The sequence below is a fragment of the Bidens hawaiensis genome, unplaced genomic scaffold (genome assembly GCF_021521415.1).
Source record: "Bidens hawaiensis isolate Kalapana, Puna unplaced genomic scaffold, B.hawaiensis_p1.1 tig00004722_1, whole genome shotgun sequence".
Classification (NCBI taxonomy): Eukaryota; Viridiplantae; Streptophyta; class Magnoliopsida; order Asterales; family Asteraceae; genus Bidens; species Bidens hawaiensis.
Genome location: NW_027491291.1, coordinates 537,791 through 547,881, shown reverse-complemented (window position 1 = coordinate 547,881; position 10,091 = coordinate 537,791). Strand labels below are relative to the sequence as shown.

Genomic DNA, 10,091 nt, shown 5'->3' with positions numbered 1-10,091 from the left:
AAGGGCTCGTGCAGCTGCAGCAGGACTTGAAAAAGGAATTGATCATGATTTTGAACCTGTTCTTTCCATGACCCCTCTTAATTGAGACAGGAGATCAAAAACTTGAAATAGGAGTCACTTCGGTTCCCTCATATATATATAGGGATCGTGTCATAAACAAAAGATTTTATTTATATTTAATCCATTTTTCTGGCTTGACTAGGCGGGATAGCCTAGCCACTTCCCCTTATTTATGAGAATGAAACCATCCGGTCAAAATCAATCAAATAAATAAAAATATAAAATAAAAAAATATATTCAACAAGTAAAAAAGGAGAGAGAGGGATTCGAACCCTCGATAGTAAACTATACCAGTTTTCAAGACCGGGGCTTTCAACCACTCAGCCATCTCTCCGAAATACAATTTTATTTTATTCCTCCGAATAGAACATGGCTATATGAGTGGATACCACCACTATCAAAGATCTCGGGTGTGATGGTCAATCTATCTATCCCGATATAAGGATAGATATATGATTTAGCATGCCCTTTTGTAAAAAAAAAAAAAAAATTCCACTCTCCCCCAACTCCAGAATAAAGTGGTAAAGGGGTAGTAATATAATAAATCATATAGAATCAATTAGAATCAATGGATTCGTGGTAAAATCCCTTTATGATGTATTTTAGTACAATTTTTGGCTGATATAGGGATCAAATGGTATAGTTCGTTTGTTGGTAGCTTGGAGGATTAAAAGCATGACTCTTGCATTCCAATTGGTTGTTTTTGAATTAATTGCTACTTCATCAATCTTATTGATTAGCGTACCCGTTGTATTTGGTTCTCCTGATGGTTGGTCAAGTAACAAAAATATTGTATTTTCAGGTACATCATTATGGATTGAATTAGTCTTTTTGGTGGGTATCCTTAATTCTCTCATCTCTTGAACCTATTGTCCTAGATGCAAAACCGAAATGCCTCTGAATTATTCTTGGTTGTGAGACACATTCACATTCAATACAAGTCCCCAATATAAGTCCCCAAAATCAAAATAAATATAGGAAAAAAAATAAAAAATTAGATTATTAGATTAGAAGGGGGGCCCCACTTCTTGTTCTTGAAAAAAAATGAATATTTCATTCAAATTAATAAAAAATTTGGGCTGAATCTGAAGAGAGTCTCCGGCCCAGCACTGCACAAATATGCTCCAGACATATATATCATATATGTGTGGACATATTGTGTATTATAGACATATTGTGTATCAAGAACGAAACAAAAGCGGATATAGTCGAATGGTAAAATTTCTCTTTGCCAAGGAGAAGACGCCCAAAATGAAGTCATTTATTTCATATACATATCTAAAATTAGAAATGAAAATGATAAAAGAGTTGGTATAGTTAGTCGTCATAGTGTATTGATTCTATCCTTCCCCTATTTGCTTCTACCCCAAAAGAAAAAGTGTTAAAGTTACCAGAGTAAAAAGTATTGCAGAGACATGATTTGAACCCGTGACCTCAAGGTTATCGGCCTTGCGAGCTACCAAACTACTCTACCCCGCGCCGAAGAGAAAAACTGAAAACAAATATACAAGCAAGGATTGAATGCGCCCCTCTACCATATCTGTACAAATAGAATAGCCTATTTATACAAAATGGTAAAGAGGCCGTCTATGATCATCGATCATAGAAATGAAATAAAGATAGATTTTAATCCTTACCAACTCGATCTTGTCGCCCCTGACAACAAACATGCATGAACCATCTCACGAAGTATGTGTCCGGATAGTCCAAAGTCTCGGTAGTTAGCTCTTGGCCTTCCAGTTGAAAAACAACGTCGATGAAGCCGTGTAGGTGCACTATTCCGTGGTGGGGATTGTAACTTTCCATAAATTTCCCATTTTCACTCAACGATCGAACTTTTCTTATTTCTTTTTTTGAGGATCGACGAATCAAATGATATTTCTGTTCCAATTTTTGCCTCTTCTTTTCCCTCTGAATCAAACTTTTTTTTCCATACTCGTTAAGTTCCTATTAGTATCCATGATACAAGTCGGATCCTAGATGTAGAAATATAAGATAAAAAGGTGGATCTCTTCTTCATCGAAAGAAATGAGATTGTCGCGGATACAAAACATTCAATTAAAAAAATTAACCAAATTTCCCTGATGTAGAGGCAATCAAGAAAGCTGCATAAGTAAATATATAACCTACAGAAAAGTGGGCTAATCCCACCAATCTTGCTTGTACAATGGAAAGTGCCACCGGTTTATCTCTCCAACGAATCAAATTGGCCAAAGGTGTGCGTTCATGAGCCCATGCTAAAGTTTCAATCAATTCCTGCCAATATCCACGCCAGGAAATTAAAAACATAAATCCAATAGACCAAAAAAGATATCCAAATAAAAACATCCATGCCCAGACTGATAAACTATTCATACCAAAAGGATTATATCCATTAATAAGTTGTGAAGAGTTTAACCATAAATAATCTCTTAACCAGCCCATCAAATAAGTGGAAGAGTCATTAAACTGTGAAACATTACCCTGCCATAATGTAATGTGCTTCCAATGTCAATAAAAAGTAACCCATCCAATGGTATATAACATCCAAAAAAACTGCCAAATAAAATGCGTCCCAAGCCGAAATATCACAAGTACCGCCTCGTCCTGCGCCATCGCACAGAAAACTATAACCAAAATCCTTTTTATCTGGCATTAACTGGGAACCACGTGCATCTAACGCACCTTTTACTAAGATCAACGTAGTTGTATGTAAACCCAGAGCAATAGCATGATTAACCAAAAAGTCTCCAGGACCTATTGTTAAGAATAGTGAATTACTATTCTCATTAACAGCATTTAACCAACTTCGCAACCATATGCTTCGACCCGAATTGAATGTCGGGCCGTTCGTTGAAGATAAAAGTATATCGAACCCATATGAAGTTTTACCATGAGCAGATTGTATCCATTGAGTAAATATAGGTTCGATTAAAATTTTCTTTTCCGGAGTACCAAAGGCAAGCATGACATCATTATGAACATAAAGTCCCAAGGTATGGAAACCCAAAAAGAGGTTGGCCCAACTTAAATGAGATATGATAGCTTCTTTATGTTCTAACATTCTTGCCAATACATTATCCTCATTCTGTTCTGGATTGTAATCCCTAATAAAAATTATAGCTCCATGAGCAAAATCTCCTGTCATGATGAATCCTGCGATGTATTGGTGATGAGTATATAACGCAGCTTGGGTAGTAAAGTCTTGTGCTGTAAATGCATAAGCGGGTAAAGAGTACATATGTTGAGCTACCAAAGAAGTAATAACCCCTAAAGAAGCTAGAGCAAGGCCTAATTGAAAATGAATCGAATTATTAATTGTGTCATAAAGGCCCTTATGCCCATGTCCCAATCGCCCTCCCGGAGGGATATGTGCATCTAAAATATCATTCATACTGTGCCCAATCCCAAAATTCGTTCTATACATATGCCCAACAATGAGAAAAATAATTGCAATAGCTAAATGATGATGAGCCATATCAATCAGCCGTAAACTTTGGGTTTGTGGATGGAATCCCCTGAGAAGGGTAAAAATGGCAGTTCCTGCTCCTTGGGAGGTACCAAATAAATGACTACTTGAATCGGGATTTTGAGCATAAAGATTCCACTGACCTGTAGAAAGTGGGCCTAACCCTTGGGGATGTGGTAATACATTTAAGAAATTATTCCATCGAACGTTTTCCCTTCTGGATGCAGGAATAGTGACATGGACTAAAAGACCTGTCCAAGCCAAGGAACTTACGCCGAAGAGTCCTGATAAATGATGATTGAGACGAGATTCTGCATTTTTGAACCACGAAACGCTCAGTTTCCATTTCGGTTGTAGGTGTAACCAACCCGCCATTAAAGATATGGTAGAAATAAATAATAGAAAAAGAGCTCCAATATAAAGATCTTCATTAGTTCGTAAACCGATTGTATACCACCACTGATAAACATCAGAATAGGAGATATTCACTGGCCCAGGAGCACCTACTCGAGTAAAAGCTTCTACAGCTGGTTGACAAAAATGAGGATCCCAAATTGCATGAGCGATAGGTCTTACTTGTAAAGGGTCCTGTACCCATGACTCAAAATTTCCTTGCCAAGCAACATGAAAGAGATTTCCGGAAGTCCACAGAAAAATGATTGCTAATTGCCCGAAGTGAGAAGCAAAAATATTCTGATAAAGACGTTCCTCAGTAATATCATCATGACTCGCGAAGTCATGCGCGGTAGCAATACCAAACCAAATACGACGAGTAATGGGGTCCTGAGCTAAGCGTTGGCTAAACCTTGGAAATCTTAATGCCATAATGCCTTTCAAATCCTTCTAGCCATTATCCTACTGCAATAATTCTTGTTAAGAAGAACGCCCATGTCGTGGCAATTCCACTCAGAAGGTAATGGGTTACTCCTACAGCACGTCCTTGTACAATGCTTAAGGCTCTCGGCTGGGTAGCAAGAGCAACTTTTAATCTATTATGAGCCCAAATGATGGATTCAATAAGTTCTTACCAATAACCACGTCCACTGAATAAAAACATTAAACTAAAAGCCCATACAAAATGAGCACCTAAGAAAAAAAGGCCATATGCGGATAATGAAGAACCATAAGACTGAATTACCTGGGATGCATTTTCCCAGAAGAAATCGCGGAGCCACCCATTAATAGTAAAAGAACTCTGCGCAAAGTTTCCTCCCGTGATATGAGTTACTACTCCTTGATCGCTTATACTGCCCCAAACATCTGACTGCACTTTCCAACTGAAATGAAATATGACCAATGAAATTGAATTATACATCCAGAATAGTCCTAAGAAGACATGGTCCTAAGCTGATACTTGACATGTCCCCCCCCCCTTCCAGGCCCATCACAAGGAAAACGAAACCCAATATTTGCTTTATCCGGTATCAAATGGGAGCTACGAGCAAATAGAACACCTTTCAGAAGTATCAATACCGTCACATGAATCGTAAATGCATGAATGTGATGTACCAAAAAATCCGCGGTTCCTAATGGAATAGGTAACAAAGCTACCTTGCCGCCCACTGCTACTAAATCACCGCCCCCTAGTTAAACTGGTGCTTGCTATTGCACCAGGAGTCATTGCACCAGGTGCTAAAGCGTGGGTGTTTTGTATCCATTGAGCAAAAACAGGTTGTAATTGGATAGCGGTATCTGAAAACATATCTTGAGGGCGCCCTAAAGCGCTCATGGTATCATTATGAATATACAAATCAAAACTGTGAAAGCCTAAAAATATACACGCCCAGTTGAGATGTGATATGATTGCATCGCGATGCCTAAGAACACGATCTAATAGATCGTTGTATCGAGTAGTTGGATCATAGTCTCTTACCATAAACATGGCTGCATGCGCAGCAGCACCAACTATGAGAAATCCACCAATCCACATATGATGTGTGAACAATGACAGTTGTGTACCATAGTCAGTAGCTAGATATGGATAAGGGGGCATGGCCTACATATGGTGAGCTACAACAATGGTAAAAGAGCCTAACATAGCTAGGTTAAGAGAATAATTATTTGAAAAACGAAGACATAACTACAACTGAATTTTTGCAAAAGATTGAAGCAAGAGAATACGATCTCAAATGTCAAAAGTCTTCCTAAGAGAGTCAAGGTCCTGCTTTTTACGGTTGTAGCATGCCTCTAAGTTCAACCATTTCACCAATCACTGCATTTCTTACACAAAATGCAAGTGAGAACGCAACAACCATATATAATGATCCAAGAGCATGTTTTTACACTGCTGGTAATTCTGGATCACCTGGTGTTTCTGTTGGATCTAGAAATTCATCTACTACAAATCAATTTTCTCCACCATCGAATGTAAACATGAAGGAAGCTGTACAAAACTTTGCTTTTCTGACAGCCTTCATGTCTTCATATGAGAATTTGGTAACTAGTAAGATAGCCACAAGTGATCTGACTAATGAAGATTATGATAAGATTAAGAGATCATGGACTTGAAGTGGAACATGGCTATGATTGTCCATAAGGTTAAGAGATTTATGCAAAGGACTGGAAAAGATATTCCTGCTTTGAACAAGAAATTGGGGTTTGATAAGTTAAAGGTGAAATGTTACAATTGCCAAGAGTTCGGTCATTTTGCAAAAGAATGCGACAAGCCGAAAAAGGAGTATATTGGTCCTCGTGGTCAAAACCAAAGTACTTCTACACCACGAGGTAATGATGCTGAAAGGAAACCATCTACTTCTGGGTCACAAGCAATGTTAGCCGATGGAACTGATTGGTCACAAAGACTGCTGTGTAATGAGAATCAAGCTAATTTGGTGATGTTCAAGACAAACGATGTGTTTCAAGATACAAGCAGAAGTGATAATATTCCAACCACGTTTGCTTGCATTGCTAAGATCAATGAGGTTAGTCATTCTATCTCTGCTACTTCATCTGTTAAAGTAACTTATGTTGAGTGTGAAACTAGCAAATCTAAGTTAGGGTCTTTGAAAAATCACAATGATTAGTTAGTAAGAGAAATTTCTTCATTAAAGGATACTTATCGACAATCTCTTGAATCTCAAATGAGATCTCGAGAGAAGATTGAAGCTATGTCAACAAGTAACCACGATCTCGAGGTTGAGTTATCTGTTAAGATGACAATCAATGATCAAACGTTTCAAGAAATCTTGAAACATCGTTCAAAGATAACCGAGCATGAGAATGAGGTTCTTGAGCTAAAGAACAAGTTGGGTAAATTTCGAAACTCTTCCTTTTTGCTTAACGAAATAATCGAAGTGTCTAGTAAGCAAAAAGATTCAAAGAAATGTATAGGTTTTGTTGAAATTACACCACCTTTTCACAATGATTATAAAGTAAATCATTTATCTAAAAGAGAAGAAGATGTGATTGTGAAAGAACCTGTGATTTCAGAAAATGCTAAACCAGTTAAAACTGAAACTGTTAAAACCCAACATGCACCTTAAAAACCTCATGTTGAAAGCAACAAAGTATTTGTTGAGAATGTTGACAACGTGATTATTGAGGAGGTATTTGAACCCAAGGTGATACATAAAAACAAGAACATTCCAAGTTCTAATCACATTATTTGTGAACCTCATGAATTTGAGGAAGCTGTGTATGGTTCAAACAAGCCTCATGTGAAGAAGGAAGAACAAGGGAAAAGCCAAACCTGTGAAGGCAAGGAAATCAGAAAAACCACAAATTTCTGATGAGGATTTGATGCGTTTCATCAATCCTACTTGTTCTAAGCCATCATCTGCTTGTGTTTTAAAGCTAAAGGGAATGAACACGATGCTCGCTGAAAAAGACATTCCGATTTGTATCATTAAACCTGAACTGATCGAAAGCGTCTTTTACAATGAAACTGACAAGTTGAAAGATTTGGAACGTCAATATGTTTGTGCCAAAACATCAAACTCATCAGACCCATTGATTAAAACAAAACAATTGTTAAAACATTCTAAAAAGGTTAGTTTGTAAAATCAACTGGAGCAGATACTTTGAAAAAATTTTCTAATTGTTCTAACCTTGACTTTTATATGAAAAAGAAGTCTGTGTCTTCTGATGATTTGGCCAAACGTTTCACTGAACATGTAAGTTATCATCCTTCTGTTGCATCTGCTTTTGCCAAACCTTATCATGACCGTATAGACATGCGAAGATGCTTTTTTTGTGGACAACAAGGTCATGTGGTGAGAAACTGTGGTAAACATAAATATCATGTTTACAAACATGAATCCATGTAAGGTGATTCATGTGAATGTAACACATGGTAATGTGAAACCAAAATTTATTCCAACTGAGCCCATATGTAAGAACATAAATTCAAATGTCGTTCATGCTGCTTATCTGAGACGAAAGTCTAAGAAGCTAGTAACTTATTCTCAAGTTGCTGAACAATAGTTGAAATCTGTTCAAGTTACTGATCCAAGAGAAACTCAAAAGCTACCCAAGACTGAGGCCTGGACTGCCTTTTTGAACTAATCACTTTTACTTTGTGTATAGGGTACATCCAAGACTGTGTCTGGTGAAAACTGATAATGGATAGTGGATGTTCTCGTCATATCACTGGAAACCTCGACCTCTTATCCAATGTGAGAAATATTCAAGGGGGTTATGTAGCATTTGCTGGGAATTCCGGGGGAATGATAACACAAGAGGGTGAAGTTTCTAATGGTCACATTACTTTTGAAAAGGTCAATTACTGTGACAAGGTGGACCATAATTTATCGATTGTGTCGCAAATCTGCGATAAGAAGTACACCACGGATTTACTAATAAAGAGTTTCTTATCTTGAAACCAGGATACGTGATTCCCGAGGACATGGTTGTCATGCGATCACCTCGATCAAATGATATTTATGTCTTAAATATGTGTTCTAAAGTATCAACGTCTATCAAAACATGTTTTGTCTCAAAAGCTACCGAGAAGGACTCTATTCTATGGCATCGTAGAATGGGTCATATTCATGTTCGAAAGATGAATTATTTAATGGCGATTGACTTAGTTGAAGGTGTTTCGTTGAAGAACTTTAAGTTACCTGATCACTGCATCGCATGCAAGAAGGTCAAGCAGAAGAAAAAGTCTCACCCTTCTAAGTTATTGAATTCCATTGATACTCCTCTTGAACGAGTTCATATAGATCTATTTGGTCCTGTGAATCGTGCTAGTATCTCTGGAGACTGGTATTATCTTGTTGTCACCGATGATTATTCAAGATACTCATGGGTGTTATTTATGAGTTCAAAAGATTAAACACCTGTTTTGGTACAAAACCTTATCACTAAGATTGGATCACTATACAAACAAAAGGTGAGGAGAATTCGAAGTGACAATGGTACTGAATTCAAGAACACTGTATTGGATTTCTTTTTCATTCAAAAAGGAATTCACCGAGAATACAGTGCACCCTATGTACCACAACAAAATGGTGTTGCGAATTAGCGAATGTCGTCCCGACCAAGCTGTAGGTTATGCCACCCAAGCTTTTGGTGATGAAGGCATGTGCTGGTGGGAATCTGTTGAACAGAGGAAGACTCGAGAGGAGATCAAAGCTTTGAGGTGGGATGATCTGAAGGAATTAGTGATAAAGAATTTTTGTGCGGTTGCAGAGGTTGAAAGGGTTGATATGAAATTCTTGAGTCTGAAGGCGGGTAAGATGACACTCCGCGAATACACCACTGAATTCAAATGTATGTCAAGGTTGGTGCTGGACTTGGTGAACACTGAGGAAAGCGGATCAAGTGATTCCTAAGGGGACTGCCGTAGAATGTTCGCGTCTTGGTTAAGGCTGGTAGACCGGGTACTTTTGATTCTGCTGTAGGGCTGGCATAAATGGTTTACGATGATTTGTCGGCAGATGATGTGACGGAAGAGAAGAAGGATAAGAAGTGGGTCACTCCTGCTAAACGACCTGGTACTCAGTCATCGAACCCCAAGAACAAAGTGATTCCTTAGGGGACTGCCGTAGAATATTCGCGTCTTGGTTAAGGCTGGTAGACCGGGTACTTTTGATTATGTTGTAGGGCTGGCAGAAATGGTTTACGATGATTTGTCGGCAGATGATGTGGTGACGGAAGAGAAGAAGGATAAGAAGTGGGTCTCTCCTGCTAAACGACCTGGTACTCAGTTGTCGAACCCCAAGAACAAACAGCCAAGAGTTTGGGAGAAGAGGTCGTGTAAGACATGCGGAAAGATTCATGGTGGTGAATGCAAGTGGAATAGGAGTTCTTATGTTTGTCACAAGTGTGGAAAGGCTCATGGTAGAGAATGCAGGCTTGGGTCTAATGCGTGTTATAGGTGTGGGAAGGTAGGGCATTATGCCAATGAGTGTAGTACAAAGCCAGTGTGTTACAAATGTGGCAAGACAGGCCATATGGCAAAAGAGTGCACTGATGGTGAGGCTGGAGAAAGTGGAAAGAACGACGCAGAGCAAGCAAGGCCAAGAACAAGAGCCTACATGCTGACCCAGGAACAAGCTAGACAGATTCCTGACGTTCTGACTAGTACGTTTTTCGTAAACGGTATTTCTGCTTCTGTATTATTTGATACGGGTGCGAATAG

General features: G+C 38.5%; 1 non-coding gene across 1 annotated transcript; it reads right to left on the bottom strand.

The window, feature by feature from the left end:
* Positions 1–311: 311 nt before the first annotated feature.
* TRNAS-UGA (transfer RNA serine (anticodon UGA)) lies at positions 312–394 on the bottom strand. Its single transcript has one exon. It is a non-coding gene; the product is annotated as a tRNA-Ser (tRNA).
* Between the last annotated feature and the right edge of the window lie 9,697 nt (positions 395–10,091).